A 24,216-nucleotide genomic window follows, 5' to 3' on the forward strand; every position below is an offset into this window, starting at 1 on the left:
TTTGTTTCTATATTACCATCATAGCAAGTGATAAACTACTACCTATTGGTTGTGAATATTCTGAACCATTATTACATTTCCTAATCTCAGCATTTTTTCACTTCCAAACCGTTCTCAGTGTGATACTTCACATAGAGAAATCAATGAATAAATAATGCCAGCTGATGAAGAACTCTGAGAATGGTGTGGAGAAATAAGATATGAAATTCAAACTTGTTCATTTTTCTCTGTTACTAGCACAAGTGAAAGATTTGAGATCCCATATAAAATGTTATTAATCTCTGTGAATATAAAATAAGCCTCACCACTACAACAGATAATTATGAGCTTCATATATACTAGCTGAAGATTTATCTAAAAATAGTTCACTGTTAAAAGTATTTAAGTGGACTTTTAAGATTGATTTTGCTTTAACATTAGTGCCCAATAGCATTCCATATTTTGGTTCCTAATATCACATGATGCAAGGAGTTCCAGTTTTACCTTAACTAAACATTTAGCTGAAGAACATTAATAATTAGTTTTATAGGGCTTCCCTGGTGGCGCAGTGGTTGAGAGTCCGCCTGCCGATGCAGGGGACACGGGTTCGTGCCCCGGTCCGGGAAGATCCCACATGCCGCAGAGCAGCTGGGCACGTGAGCCATGGCCGCTGAGCCTGCGCGCCCGGGAGCCTGTGCTCCGCGATGGGAGAGGCCACAACAGTGAGAGGCCCGCGTACCGGGAAAAAAAAAAAAAATTAGTTTTATGGCTGCCCATGGCTAGGCTGAATAGTATATAAAATACCAATTAATGAGACTATGCAAGGTATTATATCTACTGTTATAACTAAAGATTTGGAACAAATATAAGGAAAACTGTCATAGTATATATGGAATGGTAATAGTATCTGGCTGATATAATTTTTTATAGATGCCCAATAGTATGTCTTTCTGAAGGAAAAAACTATATTGAAGGCACAGAAATACAGAATAGTTATACTTTATTGGTAAACCCAAGTTTTTAGGAGATGGGAGAGATTGTTAAAACAGTTACTAACCAATAAGCTTATCTATAGTATGCAATAATGTGATCTAATTACTTTTTTATTTGGGCATTTGTGCATTAGTAGGGATTAAGAAGTCTGGCCTGAGTTTCCTAAATTATATTTAAATGTAGATTAAAAGCTAGGAAAATTGAAATCTAAATTGAGCAAAAGAGAAATTATTTTTTCTTAACTTTTTAAAATCATTGAAGGCTAAAATTTGGTGCTACCCACCCTGTGACAAGTTCATAAAGCCTCGCCATGAAGGCTCAGGATGACAAGTTCATGAAGAATATTAAGAAGAACACAATGGCCCTGAACATCTCCTATTCCAACATTGAATTCAATGTTCCAGATTTTTCTTGGGTTTTTCCTTCTTAGAGCCCTCTATTTCTCACAAATCACTTTTTAAATATTTGTTTACAGCAGGAGAATAGTGTCCAGGGCTCAGGATATCAGTTCCAGAATGTCATATAGGAAGGGTTAGGGTCCACAATGTTTGAAAGGGGTTGCTTAGGAGACTTGTTTTGAAGCTGCATTTGCATAACAAGCTCATAACTTTAAAAATAAAATTTGCTTTGAGATAGCAGCAGCTTCACATGTCGTAAGAAAGTACAGAGAGATGCCACATACCTATTGTTCACTTTCCTATTGCCCACTACCACTAATAGTAGCATGTTGAAAAATTTTAGTACAATATCACGACCAGGATATTGACATTGATCCAACCCACCTATCTAATACAGGGATTTCCAACTCTTTTGTACTCATTTGTATGCGTGTATCTGTGGGTATGTGTGTACTTAGTTCCACTCAATTTTATCCAATGTGTAGGTTCATGTATCCACCACAGTACTGTATTGTACGTTACAGTGTACAAAAATAGCAAAATGTGCAACACATTTTTATTTACACTCTAGATACATATGAGAAGATGTAAATTGTTCAGAGCAAGAAATTACACTATAATTATTTTGTTCTGAGGTCACTAGAGAGGTGGCGATGACAATTTTAAGAAGGCTAAATCCACCCACCCACCACTCACTCTCCCAGACTCACTCTCACCACTGAGGGCATCTGGGCTTAGCCTTGGATTAGATAACATGAAACTATCACTTCTTTACCTCGAGCACTTGTGGCATTTTCAGATTTCTTTTCCCTTAAGTTGAATGTCCCATTTTGACATGCTCCTTTACAGAGATCATTCAAGAAATTAATATTTTACTGAAGTCAAATGATCCTAATCTTAGTAACACAAACCCTACTCACTAAATTGTGGGTAGAGTGAAATGAGATGCCTAGTTTTATTCAGCTTCTAATGCAGGCCAGTTGCCATGCAATTTACAGGGCTGGGAGGAAAACTGATTCTCAGCTAATGTCTTCAGAGACTAGGAAGTCTGGGAGGGGACTGATTTCATTTTATATTTTATGCTGCTAGGGTAGCACTGCTAAATAAGGAAAGCCTGTATTGGATTCCTAAAGAGACCACAAAGTCACAAAGAGTCGTGATCTAATCTGGAGAGTGAGGGTGGGGGAAGTGAGCTGGGAGCTCCACGTATGATGAATATAACAAGATTCCCCCAGGTTGCGCTACTGTCACCCAACTTTTCCACAGATGTGCATGCAATATGAAGGAGAAACTAGGAGGAAAATATGACTGGGTTAGTATAAATAATCCCACCACTGGAGACCCAGTGCAAATGTCAGGCACATCCTTGCCTGAGATCTACATAGGAAAGATGGCAGTGTAGAAACTTTAGATAACTAGAGTCAGCATGAGATGGTTATATTTTCTGCTGGTGGGTTCTTAAGACAATGTTTTGATGTAAAAAGATGTTTTCTGCTCCAAGTCTTTTGCTTTATATTCCCTCTTAAAATGTTCGTTTCCCAAGGGGTTTGAAAACAGATCTTATTCTTCTCTATATCCCCTGCAGATTTTAGGATACCTAATTGCATATAATAAATATTCAGTAAACACTTAGAGAATTAAATCATGCCTAAACTTCATATTCCCAGAAGAAAACTCATGTCCACATCTTAAAAGAATGAAAAAGGACTTACAAAACAGACCTGAAAATTAATAATTCAGAGACGAAAATTCCCCAAAGCATGGTTCTGGATCTAATTTATAATTTTAGCTTTGTTGTTTACTGATAGCATCCAATGTTCTGCTAAATGCCCCATACGCACATCCATATACAAAGACAGTTAGAGGAATCCTGATTTTGATATGTTGAGAAAAAAAGAGCATTTAAAGATAATCATACATTAATTCAGCATATTGGTGTTAATTATAGTCTAAAAATATAATTACTTTTAGTGGTTACTTGATTGACATAGGTAACAATATTATTTCCTCTAGAGATAAAATTGAGAGGAACGGTTTACAAGAAAATTCTAACACACCAATGTCTCCAATAGATGCTGGAAGAGAAAGCTAAGAGGACCAAAAAATATGACAAGTGAAGGAAGGATGAAGACATACACTGGGCAAGAGGCTACCTAGAGCAGGAGGCAGCACATTCTGGATATCTGAAACTGGGGTTTCTCTCTCATTTGGGTGGGGGCCTGGCTCAGTGCTACAGTGCTCTTCCTCCGTGGCTCACCTCCCTCACATGATTATGTCCCTGAGCAGAAGGGCTTGTGTCTTGGGCTATATTCCCAGTTCCTACACTGTCTAGGGCACTGTTAAGACCAAATGCACCTGTTAGAATGGCTATTATCAAAAAGACAAGAAATAACAAGTGTTGGTGAGGAGGTGGAGAAAAGGGAACTCTTTGCACACTGTTGGTGGGAATGTAAATTGGTACAGCCACTATGGAGAACAGTATGGAGGTTTCTTAAAAAAGGAAGGAAGGTGGGCCTCCCTGGTGGCGCAGTGGTTAAGAGTCCGCCTGCCGATGCAGGGGATACGGGTTCGTGCCCCGGTCTGGGAGGATCCCATATGCCGCGGAGCGGCTGGGCCCGTGAGCCATGGCCGCTGGGCCTGCGCGTCTGGAGCCTGTGCTCCGCAACGGGAGAAGCCACAACAGTGAGAGGCCCACATACCGCAAAAAAAAGAAAAAAAAAAAAAAAAAAAAAAGAAGGAAGGAAGAAAGAAAGAAAGAAAGGGAGAAAGAAAGAAAGGAAGGGAGGAGGGAGGAAGGAAGGAAGAGAGAGAAAGAAGGAAAGAAGAAAGAAAGAAAGAGGGAGGAAGGAAGGGAGAGAAAGAGAGAGAGAGCAAGAAGGAAAGAAAGAAGAAAGAAAGAAAGAAAGAGAGAAAGGAAGGAAGGAAGGAAGGAAGGAAAGAAAAGAAACTACCATATGATCCAGCAATTCCACTTCTGGGTATTTACCTGAAGAAAATGCAATCACTAACTCAAAAAGATGTATACACCCTATGTTCCTTGCAGCATCATTTACAATAGCCAAGATATGGAAACAACTTAAGTGTCCATCAAAGGATGAATGGACAAAGAAATTGTGCCACACACACAGACACACACACACGGGAATATTATTCAACCATAAAAAATGAAATTTTGCCATTTGCAAGAACATGGATGAACTTGGAGGGTATTATGCTAAGTGAAATAAGTCAGACAGAGAAAGACAAACACCATATGATCCCTCTTATATGCAGGATCTAATCAAACAAACAAACAAAAAATCAAGAAACAAAACTAAGCTCATAGATACAGAGAACAGATTGGTGGTTGCCAGAGGCAGGAAGTGGGTATGGAAGAAATGGGTGAAAACATTTTTTTTAATCTTTTTTTTTTTTTAAGTGGAAAATGAGGGATGTTAGGTGACCAGAAATTGCATTAAAATAAGATTCTGTCTGTACTGGATACTGAGTCCCCACTCTTGCCCTTGTCTCAGAGGCTGCCACTGGAAACAAGATGCTGGTCTTTCAGAACAAGTCCTAAACATCCTGCCCCTCTGCATTGCTCACTCCAGATTCAAAGTTCTGAGCTGAAGCAACTGCTGGGCTGAGTGGCACCTTTGGGGACAGCTGGGACACCTGACTTCTCTCCATGTAGACTCAGGGTCTCTCCTTATGTGACCTCACCACATGGTCTTTTCCAGACCAAACTTCTTATGTAGTGGGGCAGGGCTCTCAAAAGTGCAAAAATTGAAGCTGCCAGACCTCCTTAAGGCTTAGACTTGGAAAGCCCCAATAGAATGCCTCAGAATAGAAAGGCATTCTATTGGTTAAATCAAGTCACTAGACCAGGCCAGAATAAATAAGGAGCTAAAAGAAAAAAAAAGAAAGAAAGATAAAAAAAACTGTAAAATATTCTTACTTGGCCTACACTTTTCAGTTTAATGTGGCAGCATCTTTTATCTATACATGCCAAATGCCTGATAATGACTAATCCAAATAATAATTCTCATATTACCACTCCCACTTTTATAAAGAGCTTATTCATCTCTCTTCAAATAATTTAAAGCCAAAAAAATTCAAATTGGCCAAATTTCACCTTCCTGTAAGATATGCAGATGATAGAAAAGATAGATTTGTAGCCCAGTGAAAGAAAACTAAGAGGTTTAATTTAAATATGTCTTCAACAGATAAGTATGTGCCAAACTCTTAAACAAGAGTTTTCTGTGACAATCTTTTTAGGTGCAAAGGGAATCCAAAAGGAAAAATAGGTTTAAAGTGAAGTAGGAGATTTTGGAAGGATCACAAGAGAGGACGTCATGGTTATGAGGAAAAGGAAGTAGCAGGAGTCTCTGGAGGTCTCTTGAGAATGCCAAGCACAGAGCAGGCAGCTGTTTGTCCTAGGCAATAAGATACCTAGCGAGGAATGGTGGAGCCAAACTAGGTTATATTTAAGAGCCCAGACAGGGTACTTATTTATCCAAGAACATACAGTTATTTAGAGGCAGACCCAAGATTATGAACTAGGTACTATAAACTAGGTACACTTTAGAACTTGGGCTAGGCCACGTTGGGCAATGACATCTTAAAAAAAAAAATGCCGTATACATAGTAAAATTTTACTCTGATATACCATCACAGAAAGGTTATGGTTTTTCTGATTTCAAAAAGTCATAAATTAATAAGATACTGTTTGAGAACATACAAACCACCTGTTCACAATAATTAAATATTGTTAACATCCAGGAATTTGGTCTGATCTTCAAAATGTTTTCTTACCTACTGGGCTAAAGTATCCCTCAACATAAAATGCAGATTTGGCTTTAAATATTGATTTTATATGTGGCTAACAAAATTCTGACCCTAAAAATAGGGCATAAAAATAATTACTTACCAGGTGGAAGAAAAGACAAAATAGGATAAAAAAAGATGGCAAAAAGGAAACAGAGAAGAGAGAGGGAAAACCACTAGTAAAGCTAACACACAAATGTAGTCTAACTAGCTTCTCAGTTCTTTTGTTAACCATACTTTGGGATCTGTCAAGAAAAAAAATCAAAATATCGTATACCTTTAGCATTGCATTTATGTCTAAAACATTCATATAAGTACTAACCCAGAAACACCTCCAGTAGCTTCCAGTTTCCTGGCTTGAATCATATGGGTTTAAGTTGCCTACCAGTCCTCACAATGACCAGCGTAACTGATCCCATGTGTCTTAATAACTTCATTGCCTGTTATTCACTTTCAAAAACCCTAGAGTCCAATCACAGTAAACTTTTTCCTCCCCAAGGAAGCCGTCACTTTGTATATATTATATCCCTTCCTCATTTCTTTCTTCTCTCCTTTCTCTCTGACCCACTTATTTATTCAGTGTTTGTCACCTCTCCCTTCCCCAACCTTTTAACCTGGTTAACCTATTCATCTTTCAAAACTCACTGGTATAAGGCCGAGAAGCCTTCCCTGACAACCCCCTCTGGATCTGCCATAGCACTAAGCGTTCACCCCATCAGAGGACTTACAATGGAGTACTGCAATTACCTCTTTACCTGCCTGTTTCCACAATGAACCCATGTTTACTGAGATTAAAGCCTAGGTCATGTTAACTCTTGTATCTTAGTGCCCCTAGCACAATACCTGGCATACAGTGTTACTCACCAAATGTCCGAAGGCTAAGCAGCCAAACTTTATTGAGCACTTCCTATTCACCAAGTATTGTACTGAGGACATTAGGCTTAAGGTTCACAAAATCTAGAAATTCCTTCGCCACAAGGTAAAATTTTATTTGAAGTTTAAGATCCAGAACAGATAACCCAGCCCTCATGATCTTCCAGTTGTCAAGGTTTAGTCACTCTCCCGGCACATGTAAAAAAGTAAGATAATGATACTCAAAATATTATATCAAAATTACTCTAAGTATCTGTCCCACTGTATTTGGTGTGCTTTAGGTCTATGATTCCTACTCCTCACCTTGACCCCAAGTAACTAGTGATGAGCTGGACATTTGACTGGAGCACAGTAAATGTTTGTTGAATGAAACCATGGAATTAACCATATTCTAATTCTCCTTTTCCCTTTCTAAGTATATGGAAAGAAAAAGTCTACCCAGTGCACTACCTTAATATGTCCTTGAAAATGTCTGATTTAGAGATAACATCCCCATCAATTCCCATAGTTAATGGCTTCAAAGATCTGTCGCCCTAAGGAAGTTCTTTTACTTTTGTTCAAGGCAAGCCAACAATTATTCTTTAAACCCAATATGCTAAAAATGGAGAATACCAAGTTTTTTGGGTGACCATATGTTCCTATATTTCTAGGTCAGTCTTGATCAAATAGTCTCTTCCACGGACCCCATAAATACACTTGTACCTGTCAGCCTGTCTGTCCTGGTTTCCTTGGTTTGGGAAATGTGGTCACCATTGAATGTCCTATTTATTTCCTACCAACCACCCAACATTTATGTTTAACAATATTTAAATTATCTTAGCTCTTTTCTGAAAAAAGTAAGGAACACATGGACAGCTCTTGGCAGAGAAGATGAATATGATGAACTATTCTTATTTTGACATCATATGACTTGGAAATGTGCTGGTGGTGGAACAAGGAAGATCAAGTTTCCCTCTGTTAACTGAAGGGTTTCCTCTGACCCAAGGATAAAAGCCTAAATGAATGGGTGGTCTTGGCTTGGTAAGTAGATGGTCAGCATCAATACTGTCACCATAGCTTGATGTGTTGGGTCAATCACAGTATATCTACATGACTGTGAAAGAGAGTTCTTAATCTCAGCCCCACATACAAATGGAAAGGTCAGTGTGTCAAACATAAGTAATAAGTGAGGAATTTAGGATGTTCTTGAGTCTGGCATCAAGCCACAGGCTCTGTCACTTCAGTTTGGCACTGCATTCCTCACACTGGAATAGTGTTGCAAACTTTTAAAGGAAATAGAAAATTCAAAGGTCCCCAAGAATAAATCTACATACCTCACCCTCTTCCCACAGATTCTGAGCATTCTGGTTTGAGAAACAGTGGAGTAGTAAGTAGTTAAGTGCATGGGTTTTATCATTAGACTTGGATTCAAGTCCTCAGTGCCACTCAATAACTGAATGGCTTTAAGCAAGTTAATTAAACTTTCTAAACATTGGTCTCTTCATGTATAAAACTGGGATTTAAATAAAACAAACATTTTTTTAAAAAACCTGCCCCTAAGTGAAATAAGCCAGTCCAAAAAAAAATACTATATGATTCCACTTAGATGAGGTATCTAAAGTAGTCAAATACATAGAAACAGAAAGTAGAATGGTGGTTAACAGGCAGTGGGGAGGGGGAAATGCGGAGTTGCTTAATGGATATAGAGTTACAGTTTTGCAAGATGAAAAAGTCCTAGAGATCTGCTGCACAACACAATAAGAATATGCTTAACACTCTTGAACTGTACTCTTATGTTATGGTTAAGATGGTAAATTTTATGTTGCTGTTTTTTTTTTTTAACCACAATTAACAACAACAACAACAATACCTGCCCTATAGGATTATAGTGAAAATTAAAATTTTATAGATAGATGCAAAGTACTTTACTCAGTCCCCAGTAGAGTCAGTGCTCCTTATAAAAGGGGGCTAGTTTTCTTTTTTCAGTGAAATCAAAATTATTAAAAGTATCAAGACACAGACATTTCTACTGACTCAGTGAATGATTTCCTTCTCAATCTGTGTGTTAGTTGGTTGTTGATGGGGCATCAGGAAAGAGAATCACTGAACTCATTCAGATGATTCATTCATGCTGCCAAATTTAGTGATGATTATGAGTCTGGTGTTTTAGTGAAGCATAAGGCAGTAACCTAAGGAAGCACCAGTCTCCTAAGAGAATTCATTCAGTTATACTTGGTAGCATCCATTCAGGCACTCTGGTAGGCAGTGACAATTCCTAAACACCTCTGAGAGCAGAGCCACACAGATTTTCTTTCTGCTGGAGGAAACAGGCTGGTGACATATACGTTACCGGACAAGAAGCCAAAGTCCTTCTCAAACTGACCCTGACCCTTACCCCTGGGATCCACCCCCTCTTACTTCGCTCCAGCCCCACTGGCCTTTTGGCTATTTCTGGAAACCCCCAGATCTGCTCATCCCTCAGAGTGTTTGCACTTGTTCTCTGTCTGCCCAGAATGATCTCCCTCAATGTGGCCACAGGATCACTCCCTCACCTTCTTCGGGTTTTTGTTCCCATGTCACCTTGTCAGTGTAGAACTCTGTGACCATCTTATATGAAATTGCTACCCTCTTCTTCTCCTGGCCCAGGGACATTGATTTTTCTCAAAAACACGCACTATCCACAGATGAATTATATATTTTTAAAATTTGTTTAGTGTCTAGGTCCTTACAGTACAGTCAGTATAAGCTCCATAAAGGTAAAAAAAAAAAAAAAAAAAAAAGCCCTTTTGTTCACTACTGTATTCCAACCTAGAATAGTGTCTGGTACATAGTATGAACATATTCAAAATTCTGGGATTGAATGAATGAATATATCGGTCAAAGCCTTATTCAATACGAGTCAATAATGGCTTAACCAAAAGAGTTCTCCTCACAAAGGAAATAACTAAGAAATCTTACTTAGCAGCCCCATAGCATGCCTCTACTAAAAGTCATTTTGCTTTAACCTCAAATTCTTTTCCATTCCAGTGAAAGTGAGAGTGTGTTTATCTGTTTTGCTACACTTTCCCTAATCAGAAGGGTTTCGGACACACAGAAGCGAATGTCCCAACAGTTACTGAAAACGATTTGGGAATTTAGAGGTATAGGTAGATATGTAATAAAATGCTTTTAATAATGTATTATTATTTTATTTTAATATATATTTATTTTAATATAAATCACCTGTTATTGTAACTAGCTTTATGAAAATACACATTGGGTTCTTGGCTTATGCTAGAAAAATCAAATATTCACGAATATCATTATTATACTTGCATGTGGTACCAACATACTGCTTCTGTTCTGTATTAGGAGAAAGAACTTCCAAAAAGAGAGAGTAGCTAGAAAGAATTTACAACAGGGAGGTGTGCAAGCTGGGTTCCAATGCCAGATTTGTCTTCATCCAGATCCCTGACCTCAGGCAAGACACCATCTCTCCATATCTGGCTGTACAGACTGTGTTTTACTATAAAAACCTTCTTAACTTCTCTGAGCCTTAAGTGTCTCACTAGAGAAATGAACATAAAAATCCTTGTTGCACCTATTTCACAAAGTTGCCCTGTAATTTTGAAAATTGGGATTCGTACCCCTGGTGATGTGGTGGATGCTGTTAGGTGGTTCAAAAACTGTATTTAATTTCCAGGTTATATTTATTTGGATGTGTACTTGGAAGGAAAAAGTATAACTAGCATATTAAAGTTGTAATTTTATGGATAATATTACTTTAAGATGAGATTAATTTCAAAAGTAAATTAAGTTTAAATGGAAAATATTAAGTAAGTGATAATATAGGTAATATATAAATATGGTACAATTATGAATGTGGTAGATAAAACTGAGGTTTGGGAAAGTCTTGTGAGAATCAGTTGTGATAATATGTGAATGTTCTTTTCAAAGTTAACAGTGTCAACCATGGTAAGATACTATTAGTATTAAATAAATGTAAATGAAATAAAGTATTATAATGATTATTCTGGTAGGGTTATCTTTTCTTTTTCTTTTTTTTTTTTTTTTGAGTGCCTACTATGTTCTTGGCACTCAATAAAGATGAGGCATTTTACCCGTAAGTAAAATCCCTACAAACAAACCTGCTGGAAGCTGGGGAATATCACAGTAAGCTGTTTCCCCACATCACACATCCAGGCCATAAATCCGGTTCTGCTGATGCTAGACCATGCTCTAGCAGAGTTACAACTTCAGAAATGACATCCAGAGTTCAATAGGTATTTTTTGAAAACCAAAAGGCAAACCTTATAAGTCAGGAAGCCGCTCTTTCACATGTTCCTCATGTCCCACTATGCAGTATTGTGAAAAAACAGAATTAGAGCCTTATTGATCAATGCTGAATAATAAAAAATAGCATTGCTAAACTCAAATAATAACTGTGATATTGGGTCTTTCACAAAAAGGACTCAAAGAATTTGTACCTCATAAAACCATATATTTTAATGGAAGTGTGCAGAATGAGTATAATCCGTATAAAAATGTGAGCATGTAGGAGATGTACGACCCTGGGGTGCTTGCCGTCTGCCTTGCTCCCCCTTCACATATTCCTTACCATACTATGTGCCATGGTTCAGATACCGTATCTCCATTCTAGCATGTTCTCAGCTACTTACGATTTTTTCTGCATTCACTTATTTTCTCTTAATTTTCTCAGATTAATCAGAAATTCATCCTATCTGTTCTGAAAATAGACAGGTGTCTAACTACTGCTGGTTCTCTAGGCATATGTCTCTCTCACCCATTAGATTGTAAACTCCATGGGAAGTCAGAAACCATTCTGCTTTATACCCTGTCACATCCAACAGTACCTGGAATATAGCAGATTCTTCACAAATGTGAATGAATGGATACTCTAGTGAATAGATATATTTATGCAGCACCTGTTACATGCCAATTACTATGTAAGGTTCATTGCTGCTCGAGTATTGAGTATAATAAAATAAATTTTAAAACTTTACAAACTTTAAAGGCCCTTGTAAATGTGGAGTGGTTCCAAAGCATTTTAAATTAATTTTTAAAATCAGTTATTCACATGTAGTTTTAAATCAGAACCGTTAGATAAATTCTCAATTGGAGATTTTATCAAGATTGTATTTACTATTCACAAAGATAGAATTTTACAGTGCTATGGTTACAAAATGTGCTTGTACAATACATGCACTGTTTCATATAGCTCCATGAAATGCTGGTTCTTTATAACATTGCCTGTGAACTACTTTCTGTGATGCCGTTGTATCTATGAAACAATCCAGAGCATTCTGTTAGTATATATAGCTTTTCCCATGATATGAACACTTTTACATCCCTAATCCATTAGAACATGGGACATTGTATGGCATTCTCCTGGACAACTGGCATTAGCCCACTATACTCTAAATACTATGATTTCCTGTCCTGAATCGAGGGTGTTCTATATCAAACATGGTTTCTTCCATAGAGGTCTCTGTTGTTGCTGAACAGTTTTGACATAACGGCTGACAAAATATGTACAATGGCTAGTGATCAATGTGCTGAAAAGAAGCAAAGAACGGGTCCACGGCGTTTTAGGGGTTCATCCAACAATCTGGTGGGGAGATAGTAGAGAGGCAGCACTTTGAGGACAGAGACTGAAGTTGTTCAACATTTTATCCCCAGCGCTAAGCTTGATTTCTTGTCTAAAGTCACCACATTAATAAATTTTTGATGAATGGATAAAGGGAAAAAATAGCTACATAAGGTAGGAAGGGCTATTCAGTATAAAGAGTCTGAAGTCCTCTGTTTTTATAAACAGGACACTCAAGGAAAGCTCTACCATATATATATGTTTGACTCAGATCTTTAAGGAAAGACAGATTATAATCTACAGAAAGGGGAAAGTAGAACAAAAGATGACAGTGACATAAGAAACGTAGGTCTGCGGAAGTTCTGGGTTATCTAATTTTAATTATCACGATGCCTGTGACTTCCTTGCTCCTTGATGTTTCTCTGAATCTTTTTCCAGTTCCTTTCCTTGCTATTATGATTCTTTCCTGCATTCAGGGCTCTTCCCAAGGGGGCTGACGTCAGCGAGGGCTCCGTGCTGTGCTGGGGAGGGGCGAGTCTGCTAGGTGGGGACAGCATCTTTCTCATCCCTCAGCAGATGCCCCAAAGCTGAGACTGGAAGCATGCCCCAGTTTGCCTGTTAAACACGAGTCAAGTGCCCTTCAGCAAAGATTTAGGCTTGGCTTCCTCCCCTTGGCTCTTAAGCTGCATTCCCACAGAATTACAACATGTCTGAGGTTTCTAAAACCCTTTGTGGGTATCTCAGACAGTTACTGTGCTGGATCCAAATTCTGACCTTGGTTAAGCAGGCCTCAAATCCTTTCCAACCCTGTCCCTGAAGGTCCAAGAACACATAATAAAGGAGGGGATAAGAATAACATATATAGCTTAGTGACCACTTATTATGGACCACTCACTGTGCTAAACTTTTTGAATGCAGCATCTCCTTAACATAAGCCCTGCCTGCTAGCTCCAACAATTACTCCTATTACCTCTATTTTACAGATGAAATAAAGAAACTCATTCAAGTTACACAATCACTAAGTATTAAAGCCAGATTTGAGACTCCGGCAGTCAATTTCCAGAGTTTTCAAGGGCAAGGGCAAATGACACTAGAAACACATAAACAGGCCTAAAAAGACAGCATGTAAACTGCCACCTGCCTACAGTGTACACACCCCAGAAGAAAGGGGTAGTGGGTCATCTTCTTCATGCACTTGGGTAGCAAGTACGTGAGCCCAGAGAGCCTCTGTGAGATGTAACAGACGTTCTAACAGTGACAGCACAGGGGGGTTTTCTGAGCTTGTGGTGTCAACGGAATCGGGAGAGGTGACTTTGGAAACAGAGCTTGCTCTCGGTTCAGGGAGCAAAGAGCAAGAAGACTTCCAGGACTTCTCCAGGTTCTCTCGTTAACCAGGATAGAGAGGGCCACAGGTTTCAGAGCACAGACTGTCCACCTCTAAAGACCGTGTAATCTGTTGTGTCAAGCTTGACCCTTTGGATGCTTTTTTTTTTTTTAAAACAGGAACCTAGGGCCTCCCTGGTGGCGCAGTGGTTGAGAGTCCGCCTGCCGATGCAGGGGATACGGGTTCGTGCCCCGATCTGGGAGGATCCCATATGCCGCGGAGAGGCTGGGCCCGTGAGCCATGGCCGCTGGGCCTGCGCGTCCGGAGCCTGTGCTCCGCAACGGGAGAGGCCACGACAGTGAGAGGCCCGCATACCGCAAAAAGAAAAAAAAATAAATAAAATAAAATAAAACAGGAACCTAGTTCAGTGGAAAGGATGCTCATAGCGAGAAACGTGTGTGTGGTGTATACATGATCACAGAGGAATTTAGAGAAAGAAGTCTGGAAAAAAAATGTCATCTAAGTGCACAGGACAAAATTGCACCAAAACACCAGCATCAGGAAGCTTGTCATGAAGATGGGGAAACAGAGCAGGTTCCTGGGGCACGTTACCTAGGAAGGCATCCCAGCCAAATGGGACAAAATCAGCGTAGTGATCAAGAGTTGCCAGTCTTAAAAAGCCCCTGGCCTGGGCCAAATAGAGCCCATTGTTTTCCTCCGCCTCCCCCTCAATGCCCTGCCCTCAATCATTTCAAAATGAAATTATCTAAGATCAGATTGTTTGTGCTGTTTATTTGAACAGAGCCATGGGTTTTTGATCGAGTGTTACTTCTTCTGAGTCTTATAAACTAAAGCATGATTAGGTGAGTATTTGCTATGTGAGATAACTAAGGGGATCCATTCTATGCGAATGCACAAAAGACATGTAGAGAATATTCTCTTCATCCCAATCAGCCCAGCTCTACCTCAGTTCTTCCACACTGACAAATGGATTGGACATGAACCCATGGGGCCTACGTCACCTGGTATCAATGGAAACTTGTATATATATACTTAAAGAACATGAACTTTACAAGTATATACATTTCTCCCATAGCTTCTCTATTATACAAACTGTGTAGTATAAAAAAATACAGGAAGATCACTGAAGTGCCAGTGGCCAAAATGAAATTCAATCCCTTTGTGATTTCTGACTGAGGCAAGAACCGTAAAAGGCATGTCAATGCACTTCCCATATTCGCAGGAAGATTATGTCTTCTCCTCTTTCCAAAGAGCTGAGGTAGAAGGACAATGTTCCATTCATGCCCATCCGAAAGGATGAAGTTTAAGGTTTGTGAGGGTGCTACAGAGGGCAGCAAATGAGCAGAGTAGTCCAAGTTTCCAGAAAGAAATATGTCATCTACACTGAGCGACAGCAGCGGGAGAAGGCTAATGGCACAACTGAGCGTGCGCACATTCACCCCAGCAAGGTGGTTATCACTAAACTGGGCAAAGACCAAGAAAAGATCCTTGAGCCTAAAGCCAAATCTTGCCAAGTAGGAAAGGAAAAGGGCAAATATAAGGGAGAAACAATGGAGAAGATGCAGAAATAATCTTATATACAACTTTCATTAAAAAATGTTAAAATGAAAAAAAATTTTAAATTAAAAATATAGTAAGACATTCAACTTTTGTCTTTAATACTATCCATTTTTAAAACCATGACTCATAAAATAAGATTTAGACGGTAGAAAGGAAAACGATTTATGAATCAAATAGACCCAAATAGAGCATCATATTTTTGGAGTAGATCCCATCACTATGGTTGGTGGTTCTAACAGAATAGATTTTGTGTATTCATTGTACAATGTAATTTTATTTGTTGTTTGCAAAGGGGAAAGTAGCCAAAATTCCCTTGACTTCTTTAGTAACATCTACATGTTTGGCCATGTTTTAGAGATTACAGAAATGTTTTATGTGGCAAGTGATAGTTGTTCTTTTTTTTTTTTTTTTTTTTTTCTTTTTGCGGTATGCGGGCCTCTCACTGTTGTGGCCTCTCCCGTTGCGGAGCACAGGCTCCGGATGCGCAGGCCCAGCGGCCATGGCTCACGGGCCCAGCCGCTCCGCGGCATATGGGAACCTCCCAGACCGGGGCACGAACCCGTATCCCCTGCATCGGCAGGCGGACTCTTAACCACTGCGCCACCAGGGAGGCCCGTGATAGTTGTTCTTAAATCCAATACATCTATGATGTTGAAACCATGCTGTTGGATGGCACATATTAGAAACCTTGAAGAAAAATAGATATTATCATACACTTAAAGTTGTATGACAACAATACCCTTGGCATCCCAGCCTATGAAACCTATGAAAAGATATTTTTAAAAAGGTGAAAATTGTGAAAAGGAAACTAAGAAATAGTGACACATTCTTTTAAAATTAGCAATCTGAGACAATAATATAATTGTTATGCATCACAGCTAAAAATATTTCCAAACTGATAAAGTATACTTGAACTTATAAAAGTATGTTTAAAATTCCTTAGTTTTGTATTTCATATTTGATAACAAGGTAGATCAGGACATATGGTCATATCTATGTAAACTGAAACTTTATTCATATGTCTATAAATTTCCTTGTCCTAAAAGAAATCAAAATACACATTAGAACTATCTGGCAACCTTCAACACCTGTAAGCATCAGTGTGGGTGGGCCATAGAGGGAACCATTTGCTCCAGTTCATGAAACACGGAGAAAGACCTTCTGACAACTGTATTAGACATGGTAGTGTGTGTTATGCTAAAAGAGAATCATTAAGCCAAAAAATAAAGCCTTCTAAGACAGAACAAGGACTGGAGAAAATGGGCTGAGGAATGTCTCTTCCTAAAGACCTACAGGAATGGTATAAATGGGCTGCATGCTACTTAATCATTGAAGCAATTATTTATGTTTATGTTTTGGTCCTTGATTCCATTCAGTCTAGCATCACCTGAGTCCTAAAAAAGGGTGCTAAACTTGGGGGGTTCTCGTTTTCCCTTTTCTCCGTCTTTCACCATAGGGTCCTCATCTCCCTTCTTCCTTCCATCCTGCCTCAATATTAGAGAAGACTTTCACACTGTTTAGGGCTGACCCCTCTGTGATGCTCTATACCAATTTATTTGCTCATTTATTCAGCCAACCTGTATTTTGTGCCTATGTCCAAGCCACTCTCCAAGCACTAGGAGAGATACTCTAACAAATAAGAGAAGACCTCTGCTCAGAAGGAACCAAGAGAAACAATAATGAAGCATCCAATTTGGGTCTGATTTGCAAATCCAGGTTGGAAATTCTGGTATGCTGGGGAGATCGAGCACTGGGTGTATATTTTTATGAGGTTGTAGTGGGCATCTTGAATAAAATATAAAGAGGGCTTTGGAAATGATGGTGAGACCCTAGTGTGCTGAGTTTAAGACATTCAACCAAGAAAAAGGAACATTTTCTTAGACAGTGATCTGATGTGACAGAAAATATGTTCTGAGTTTTGAAAGCAGGAAAGAATATGGTCTCTAATTAATTGTTCTGAGATATGAGATGCTTTGAAGGTTACTCAGTTGTTCTCTGTACTATTTTCTCTCTCTTGCTCTCTTTTTTTTTTTTTTTTGGTAGGGAGTGGGGCATGTTCCAAATTCTTTGACTATGATTTATGTGCCAGAGTAAGAAGAGAGGTGCACCTCGCCCTGCTCCTCCCCAACTCCTCACCCCCACCCCTGTTCCAAGTGAGGGAAGCACCTTAGCAAGGGTGTCAGGGTCAACATTTGAGACTATGAGTATGAATAGTTTTCCCTGGCAGGCAAATGTAAGATTAATGGAAGCGGATCAAAGAATAGCACCCATGGTGGTCCCAGGAAGATTGGAAAGGCTGTCTCAGAGAATGCACATCACTTGGAATTCTGCCATAGGGAGGGAGGAGTTGAGGGGTGGGCATCCCAGCTATTTTTTCAAGTGAGGGCTTAGAGTCCAGCATCATTTTAATGTCCACCGCTGTTATTAACTGCATTTCTTAATAGTTCCCCTCCAGCCTGCTATGGCATGAATAAAATGAGACCCAAGAGCTAAAACAATGCAAAAATAAATAAAGGCTATAAAGTAAGAATAAACAACACGCTATAGAAGCTATTATCTTTCCAGCATTTTCAATTTCTCTCTCCTAAAGTCCCTCTAAAACTCCATTAGTGGTTTCCTATAAGAAAACTAACTTTTCAAAAGCATATGTATTCCCAGCTAGATTAGAACTGATTTTCACATTTGTTTTGATTTCATAGTTATGATCAGGAGTTAGAAATTTCCCTTCAGCATTAGACTTCTTCCATCCATAGTCCAAATAGTCTATCTCTCCTTCTGATCATTGCCAACTTTCCTCAAAAAAAAAAAAAAAAAAAAAAAGACTTCTTCTGTCTCTTCACTATCCACTTTTTCCTTAACCTCTTGCTATCTGAGTTCTTGGGACCATTGCTCTTTCAGAGTTGCCTCTATCACCTTTTCTCAGATCCTTGTCCTTTCTCAGATCTCCCATGTCTTTTATAATAATTGTTACTGTTTTTCATAATATATGCCATACTATTCAAAATGCTTCTATTTTGGGGAGCATCCCCTCTTTGTGCTTCTAGGTTGATATATGCCATTTTAAATTGTCCAATTAACCCTTTGTTATCCTCTCTCATTATACAAAAAACTCACAAAGAGGTTGTACAATTCGTCAAAAATGCTGGACCCAGGACCGGAGTGCAGATTTGTCTAACTCTAGTTCCTTAACTCTCTCCACTCTTCCATTGTGCCTGCACTGGAATGCTGTGCAGGTCACAACAACTTCATCGCAATTACTAGAAGAAATGGCTCGGCCAGGTCAAACTTACAAAGAGAAAGATTTGTTATCTGGCAAAACAGATGGTGAACTTTGCCGGTTCTCCCTGGGTGGAGGGACCCATCTGCCCATCTGGTTCAGAAGCCTTCAGGGGCCCCACCCTACACAGGACATTGCAGTAGGGATTGCCCTAGTCTGTCTGGAAGAAGGGTCCTGCCGGCTTGCTCCTCAGGTCTTTAAGAGGCCTATGGAAAAAAATTCCTAGGACTTGATTTTAAATAAGCAAAGTCAGATGGTGGAGCCTGTCTTGGGAGGGTCACGGTTCTGTCCTAGGCTTGATCTGGGTCTTTGTCCTAGTTGCCTCAAACGAGAATAATCCTCTAGCCACATCACAATCCCTTAAAACTTTAACTGATGTGTCAGCAGGCCTGGTGTCTCTGATATGCTGCAGCAGCCCAAGTATCTACTTTCAGGCATCTACCTCCTCCTCCCCAGCCATAAGGCCCCCTATCAAGCTGTCCCCTCCTATGGTCTTACCTGTCATTAGGTTCCTGCCCTAGACTCTGGGGTACATCCCTTCCCTTCCCTTCTGACCTCTTCCCTGTCTTCTCCCCCTGCCCTTATTTCTTAACATAGGTACTTCTCAAGGTTCAGGGGTTCCATTCTCTTCCTGCCTCTCTTCTATTTACCTTCTCTGATGGGCATGTACATTCCCAAATCTTCTATACCTCCTCTGTGTGAATGGCTCCTAATCTTTCTCTTGAGCATCTGTCCTGCGTTCCATAGCAGCAGAGGAATCTCTGCAGGTTTTTTAGGCACAAAATAGATTTTCTCGTTTGTTGCCCAGCAGCCAGCACACACTGGGAATGCAGCTCAGTGCTCAGTACATACTTTTTAGAATAAAAAAATGAATGAGTCTCCTCCTGGCTCCCCTCATTACTTTTCTCAATGAGCATGTCCATTTCCAAAGCTTCAATGCCTCCCCCATGTCAATTTGTTGAATAAATAAATGAATGAGTTTAAAACAAAACTTATTTTTTCCACCTTTATTCAACTCTCTCCCTGCTGTTGCCCTAAAACAGGTTTTAGAATCAGACTGAATTATTTTGAAACTTTGTTCAATGTACTAATAGGATGAAGCCTCAGACAAATTACTTAGCTTTCCTGAGCCATGTCCTTAGAGGGAAAAAGAAATCACAGAGAATAATGATCACCCTACTTGTTTATTATGAAGATTAAATAGTATGTGTAAAATATCTCAGTGCCAGCCATATTCATGCTTATCAGCTCTAAATCTTAATTCTCCTAAAGGTACATTAAGTATCTCATTTAAACCTCACAAGTAACTCATGAGATACTTTTATAGCTCTACTTTATAAATGAGGTGATGAGGAAACAGAGGGACAGAATGTGACGTACTTGCACAAAGTCAGACCAAAACCAAGTCCTAGGCAGTATTCCTCTAAGGCCCATACAATAAACCACCTTACTCTTACATTACAAGCTCACTAAGAGGCCGATTCAGACCTTATAAAAATTGATAAATCAAATGGCTCCAAATAAAATGAGCCTTTAGAGGTGATCACTAAACACTGAAGAAATAAACAAATATGTTTACCTTTTGAAATCTGACCTCCCAGTTTGATGGTAAGCTATTTTTGGGGAAACTTTGTGAGTACTCCCACAATGCTAAGTGCAAAATACTAAAAAAAAAAAACTTGACTTAAAAATTATGGTGTAATAAAGCAAATATACTTGATGATGCTTTTCTAAAAACATGAGGGGTTGGGTGTTGCATGAAAGAGGAATTTTAAGATAAGGGGAAATGAGAAAGAGAAGCAATTCAGAGCAAATATGCTTCAGTGAAAGTTGTATGAGTCAACATCCCAGAAACCAAGTCATAATTTCTTCATCAGAGGAGGGAATACATGATTGAGAAATTTGTCGTGCTAATTGGGGTTGAGGCAGTTGCGCTTGATGAAAAGGAAATCATCAGAAATGGTTTAATGTTTTCTATAAGAAGCTAGAAAATGCATTAAAATTCCAGTTGTGGATAGAAATTTAATGCATTTTAAACAGGGTGGAAAGGGTGAATAATTGTTTTGTCAGTTGGTAGAGTGGATTTTAGTCATCTCAATAACTATAAACCTAATTGAAGGAGAGCAGAAAGGCGTATCAGAAATTGGGGGATGCAAAATCAAATGTAGGAAAGCAGATTGATTGCTTATATGAGAAATTAATATTGCAAATTGCCTAGACAGAGTTTTAGATTAAATGAGGAACAAAAATAATAATTAGAAGAGAGGTACCTGACTCCAAAAGCAAGAAGAAAGAACTGCTTAAATACAGCAGGTTGTTGAAAAGCTTAAAAAAAAAAATCCTGAAGTGAACTATTTTTTTTTTCTGAAAATGATAAGAACACACATAATTGCTTAATTAGAATTCTATTACTTAATTACAGTTACATCCTTGCAGTGATAGATATGGTATAACCTGTAGAGTTTGGTTATGATAGGAGACTAAAAATAAGTGGGGGTGTGGAATTTCTAAGTGAAAATACTAGGATTTGCTTTCTGTGGCAAGGGATAGTAATAAATGTGAAAGATATGTTTTATGGGCCCTGCAAAAGCTCACAACTCTACTTAGAAGTAAAGTTTCTGGAGGAATAACTGAACTGTGACCTTTTTCCAACAGCTCGTGATAAACTTTTCTGTTAGATGACGACAGACAAGAAACTCAAGGTTAATTTGGGAGATGCTTGTGGAATCATATGATCATTAAAGTTCTGGTAAGAATAAAAGAAGATAAAAATGACATGAAAGATTGTGACATTTAAAAAACCGGCAGTGGGAAAATGCTTTTTCCCATTCTAAGTTTATCTTTAAATGAAAATTAGGGAAAAGAAGTACTGAGTAATGTTGCACTTGCTTCTACCAACATGGTTATTATTTTGGTAAACTGAAGATTGTATTGGGTGTATCAAGGATACCCAACTTATTAGAGACATCTTTGCAAATAATAGTAACAATTTGGGGAAAGCCACTTAATCTAACTATGCCTTAGTTTCCTCACTTGTGTCATTAGGTGTTTTGTTTTGTTTTTCTAACCACTATGATATATGCTGCTATATTTTCTTCTGATGTTAACACTTCATGTTTATAGGATAACATGACTACCTAAGAAGGAAGTTATAGGTAAGTTAAATCAGGGTTTTGCAAGGATCCAATATGCTTAGGCATTTGAGAATTTAGCTCTTGGATCTGTCCTTCAAATGGTGTGATATTAGGTTGACACACATGCTAGATACATGGGTTTTAGGATGCTACTGGAACGAAAGAAATTCTGATGAATGGGGTCAGATATAGTATGTCAAAGGCTTGAGTTTACCCAAGTGATTATGAGATTAACTCTCAGAAATCATGACCTTGACTTCTGCAATGCAATCAAGAAGGTCCAAAATGGTCATCTGGAAAATGCTTAAGAAATAGGAAGAGTGGAGAGAAGAGTATGAAATTTGAAATTAAGCCACAAGCTTAAGAAAAAAATTTTTTCATGATAATTTTACTGTGCATTAACACCTGCTTTAAGTAGACTTTCATAAGTTTATATAGAGTTGACCTGGAGGATCTAAAAACCACTTCAATTTAGTTACAGTCTGCCAGGTCTGCCACTGCACATTATAGATTAGAGTGTATTTAAATACCATGAAAATGTACTGTTGCATAAGATAAGCTTAGATCCTTCTTTGCTCTGAGGCAATTTTATCTCATTGATTAGTCAGACACAAGCCAGGTGTTATCAAGCAGAACTATGACATCTTAGATACCTGCAGTGCCCACTGGTTCCACGAAGTTAGGAAGGAATCAGTAGTAAGATGGAAGCTGGCAGAAGGAGCTATAATGTGAAAGAGTCTGGAGTAAGAATCATAAGACCCATTTCTCTACCCAGCTCTACTAATGGTTAACAGAGAGGCCAAAACATGCCTCTTCAGTTCTCCCTTCATTTTGAAGAGGATGAAATGATACCATCTTTTCTTTTTCTTTAAAATTGTACAGCCTTATGGAAAAGGCTGGGAATGTGAACAGCTACAGTTTAATGGACTCCAATGTATTTCATCCAGATTTGGGAAATTCATCAACTAGGTGGCACAGAAAATGCAGACAACCACACATGCACTATATTGGATATGGGATCTCAGGACCAAAAAATAAAAAAAATAACATCCCAGGATTATGGACGGGAAATTGGGAGTAAACATTGTCCCCCACCTCTTCCTCAGATTTGGTTTTGGCATCCTGGAAAATTCCACGGAAAGCTAGATTAAATCATGTCTCTTAATTTTTCTTTTCTTTCAAGCCCCATAGAGATCCCCTGTATTTAAATTTTAATTATGTTTTTGTTAAAAGATCTCGTCACCATGCAGAATTTTCTTCTTTGAATCATCATGTACCTTCTTATAGTTGCTCTTATATTTGAATTTTGTATATGTTATTTTTCCCACTAAGAAAGAGGATTATCAAAAATAAGTTCTCCCTCTCCCTCTCTCAACCTTTCTCCTTCTTTTCTTCCTCCCTCCCTCCCTCCTTCCTTCCTTCCTAATAAAATTATTGGAGGTTCTGGTACACTCTGTATTCTTTTTTTTTTTTTTTTTTTTTGCAGCATGTGGGCCTCTCACTGTTGTGGCCTCTCCCGTTGCAGAGCACAGGCTCTGGACACGCTGGCTCAGCGGCCATGGCTCACGGGCCCAGCCACTTCGCGGCATGTGGGATCCTCCCGGACCGGGACACGAACCCACGTCCCCTGCATCAGCAGGCGGACTCTCAACCACTGCGCCACCAGGGAAGCCCCACTCTGTATTCTTAACAGAATGAAAGGGAACATGGATTCCGGCAGAGAGGGAAGCAGACTATAATAACCCTGAAGCAGGAGAAAACACTTTTTGAATCTCGTCCATCTCTTCTGCTGACACTTTTACCTCCTCCCACACTTACTCACTGCTTAGCATGTGTGATCATAGTACCAACTGCAGAGACAGTTCCTCTCTGATTTCTCTTCTTTAATGCATTTCAGCCCTAGAGCCGGGAGGAAGAGATTGGTATGAGTATTTTTCCTTCCAAAGAACCAAAGACATACTTGGCCTCTGGTATCTCCCTGCTCCATGTTAAAAATTTCCAGGCTAAAACTTTCCTCGAAGCCAATCCCTAAAAATACCATTCTTAAAATAATATCATTCTACTCTCTGGCAGAGATCACTCACCTGTTCACAAGCACCATCCCTCTCCTAGACCCAAATTGTTATTTAAAAATAAACTACAGGGCTTCCCTGGTGGCACAGTGGTTGAGAGTCCTCCGCCTGCCGATGCAGGGGACACAGGTTCGTGCCCTGGTGAGAGGCCTGCGTAACACCAAAAAAAACAACAAAAAAAAAACTACAAGGCGATGACATGAGAACCCATCC

At 39.0% G+C, this 24,216-nt stretch overlaps 1 protein-coding gene and 1 pseudogene across 20 annotated transcripts in view; one reads left to right on the forward strand and one right to left on the reverse strand.

Moving 5' to 3' along the window:
* NRXN1 (neurexin 1) overlaps positions 1-24,216 on the reverse strand; it is a 1,137,515-nt gene that overhangs the window by 658,503 nt on the left and 454,796 nt on the right. The window lies entirely within an intron of this gene.
* LOC132501823 (large ribosomal subunit protein uL24-like) lies at positions 15,104-15,531 on the forward strand (annotated as a pseudogene).

This window comes from Mesoplodon densirostris, chromosome 14, assembly GCF_025265405.1.
Source record: "Mesoplodon densirostris isolate mMesDen1 chromosome 14, mMesDen1 primary haplotype, whole genome shotgun sequence".
NCBI lineage: Eukaryota > Metazoa > Chordata > Mammalia > Artiodactyla > Ziphiidae > Mesoplodon > Mesoplodon densirostris.